This window comes from Salmo trutta, unplaced genomic scaffold (genome assembly GCF_901001165.1).
Source record: "Salmo trutta unplaced genomic scaffold, fSalTru1.1, whole genome shotgun sequence".
In the NCBI taxonomy this organism is placed as follows: domain Eukaryota; kingdom Metazoa; phylum Chordata; class Actinopteri; order Salmoniformes; family Salmonidae; genus Salmo; species Salmo trutta.
Window position 1 is genome coordinate 1 of NW_021822477.1, and position 3,568 is coordinate 3,568.

Consider the following 3,568-nt stretch of genomic DNA (forward strand, 5'->3'; position numbering starts at 1 on the left):
CTCCTCCCTCTCCTCTTCTCCTCTACCCCTCTCCTCTCTACCTCTCCCCCTCTCCCCCTCTCCTCCACCCCTCTCCTCTCCTCCCCCTCTCCTCTCCTCTCCCCCTCTCCTCTCCTCCCCCCTCTCCTCCCAACCTTTTTCAAGAGAGAGAGAGAGGAGAAGGGGGAGAGAGAATTTAGCTCTGCCCAGAGTAACACCTGAAGTACCCCATCTTGTGTATTTTACCAGTAGACCTATGGTCTCATGAGTCTTCTCAGCGTGTGGACAGGCCAAGTATCCCCCCCCCCCCCCCCAGGGGTTCTAGTATCCCTGGTTGGAAAACCAGTTCCTGTTCCCAACAACTGTAGCATCTGGAATCATGAAGTGCTTTGATGGTTTGTATAGTCGTCTCAAATAAAAAACTAAAACTGTGCAGGACCTCGGCGTTACTCTGGACCCTGATCTCTCTTTTGACGAACATATCAAGACTGTTTCAAGGACAGCTTCTCCCCTCCATCTACGTAACTTTGCAAAAATCAGACATTTTCTGGTCCAAAAATGATGCAGAAAAATTAATTCATACTTTTGTCACTTCTAGGTTGGACTACTGCAATGCTCTACTTTCCGGCTACTCGAATAAAGCACTAAACAAACTTCAGTTAGTGCTAAATACGGCTGCTAGAATCCTGACTAGAACCCCAAAATTTGATCATATTACTCCAGTGCTAGCCTCCCTACACTGGCTTCCTGTTAAGGCAAGGGCTGATTTCAAGGTTTTACTGCTAACCTACAAAGCATTACATGGGCTTGCTCCTACCTATCTTTCCGATTTGGTCCTGCCGTACATACCTACACGTACGCTACGGTCACAAGACGCAGGCCTCCTTACCGTCCCTAGAATGTCTAAGCAAACGGCTGGAGGCAGGGCTTTCTCCTATAGAGCTCCATTTTTATGGAATGGTCTGCCGATCCATGTGAGAGACGCAGACTCGCTCTCTCGACCTTTAAAGTCTTTATTGAAGACTCATCTCTTCAGTGGGTCCTATGATTGAGTGTAGTCTGAGCCCAGGAGTGTGAAGGTGAACGGAAAGGCACTGGAGCAACGAACCGCCCTGGCTGTCTCTGCCTTGCCGGTTCCCCTCTTTCCACTGGGATTCTCTGCCTCTAACCCTATTACAGGGGCTGAGTCACTGGCTTACTGGCACTCTTCCATGCCGTCCCTGGGAGGGGTGCGTCACTTGAGTGGCTTGAGTCACAGACGTGACCTTCCTGTCCGGGTTGGCGCCCCCCCTCGGGTTCATGCCGTGGCGGAGATCTTTGTGGGCTATACTCGGCCTTCTCTCAGGATGGCAAGTTGGTGGTTGAAGATATCCCTCTAGTGGTGTGGGGGCTGTGCTTTTGCAAAGTGGGTGGGGTTATATCCTTCCTGTTTGGCCCTGTCCGGGGGTATTATCGGACGGGGCCACAGTGTCTCCTGACCCCTCCTGTCTCAGCCTCCAGTATTTATGCTGCAGTAGTTTATGTGTCGGGGGGCTAGGGTCAGTCTGTTATATCTGGAGTATTTATCCTGTCTTATCCGGTGTCCTGTGTGAATGTAAATATGCTCTCTCTAATTCTCTCTCTCTTTCTTTCTTTCTCTCGGAGGACCTGAGCCCTAGGACCATGCTTCAGGACTTCCTGGCCCGATGACTCCTTGCTGTCTCCAGTCCACCTGGCCGTGCTGCTGCTCCAGTTTCAACTGTTCTGCCTGCGTCTATGCAACCCTGACCTGTTCACCGGAAATGCAACCTTGTCCCGGACCTGCTGTTTTCATCTCTCTCTCTCTCTCTCTCTCTCTTTCCCTCTCTCTCTCTCTCTCTCTCTCTCTCTCTCTCACCTGCTGTCCTGACCTCTGGATGCTCGGCTATTAAAAGCCAACTGACATTTACTCCTGAGGTGCTGACCTCTACAACCACTGTGATTATTATTATCTGACCCTGCTTGTCTTTTCCTAAATGCAGATGAATTCTGTTGGTTTCCCACCAAGACAAAAATGTGGTTGAGAAATCCCTCAGTGCTGAACTTCTGAATGTCAGTAAATGGTTATATACACAATAAGCTGTCACTTCACCTTGGGGAAAAACAAGAGTCCATCTTGTTCTGGTCCAAAGTAAAACAGTAGGAAATCCCCAGGTTTTATTTAAAAGGTGGCAGTAGGTGATATAGTAGTCGCAGCAAAATACTCTGTTAAATATCTTGGATGTTAAGTATCTTGGATGTTAAGTATTTTGGATGTTAAGTATCTTGGATGTTAATTATCTTGGATGTTAATTATCTTGGATGTTAAGTATCTTGGAGGGTAATTATCTTGGATGTTAAGTATATTGGATGTTAAGTATCTTGGATGTTAATTGTCTTGGATGTTAAGTATCTTGGATGGTAAGCATCTTGGATGTTAATTGTCTTGGATGTTAAGTACCTTGGATGGTAAGCATCTTGGATGGTAATTATCTTGGATGGTAATTATCTTGGATGTTAATTGTCTTGGATGTTAAGTATCTTGGATGGTAAGTATCTTGGATGTTAATTGTCTTGGATGTTAAGTATCTTGGATGGTAATTATCTTGGATGTGTGCTAGATAACCAACTGACAGGGGAGAGCACGGCACAAAATATTCTCTCCAAAGGGAACCATACAATTTGGTTCCTGGCGAGAACCTCCAAATATCTGGATAAGAATGCAATGGGGACATTGGCAGAGGCTCTTGTGCGGTGCCACTCTTTCCTGTTCGGTGCCACTCCTTCCTGTTCGGTGCCACTCCTTCCTGTTCGGTGCCACTCCTTCCTGTTCGGTGCCACTCTTTCCTGTTCGGTGCCACTCTTTCCTGTTCGGTGCCACTCCTTCCTGTTCGGTGCCACTCCTTCCTGTTCGGTGCCACTCTTTCCTGTTCGGTGCCACTCCTTCCTGTTCGGTGCCACTCCTTCCTGTTCGGTGACACTCTTTCCTGTTCGGTGACACTCTTTCCTGTTCGGTGCCACTCTTTCCTGTCCGGTGCCACTCCTTCCTGTTTGGTGTCACTCCTTCCTGTTCGGTGCCACTCCTTCCTGTTCGGTGCCACTCTTTCCTGTTCGGTGCCACTCCTTCCTGTTCGGTGCCACTCCTTCCTGTTCGGTGCTACTCTTTCCTGTTCGGTGCCACTCCTTCCTGTTCGGTGCCACTCTTTCATGTTCGGTGACACTCCTTCCTGTTCGGTGACACTCTTTCCTGTTCGGTGACACTCCTTCCTGTTCGGTGCCACTCCTTCCTGTTCGGTGCCACTCCTTCCTGTTCGGTGCCACTCTTTCCTGTTCGGTGCCACTCTTTCCTGTTCGGTGCCACTCCTTCCTGTTCGGTGCCACTCCTTCCTGTTCGGTGCCACTCTTTCCTGTTCGGTGCCACTCCTTCCTGTTCGGTGCCACTCCTTCCTGTTCGGTGCCACTCTTTCCTGTTCGGTGACACTCTTTCCTGTTCGGTGCCACTCTTTCCTGTCCGGTGCCACTCCTTCCTGTTTGGTGCCACTCCTTCCTGTTCGGTGCCACTCCTTCCTGTTCGGTGCCACTCTTTCCTGTT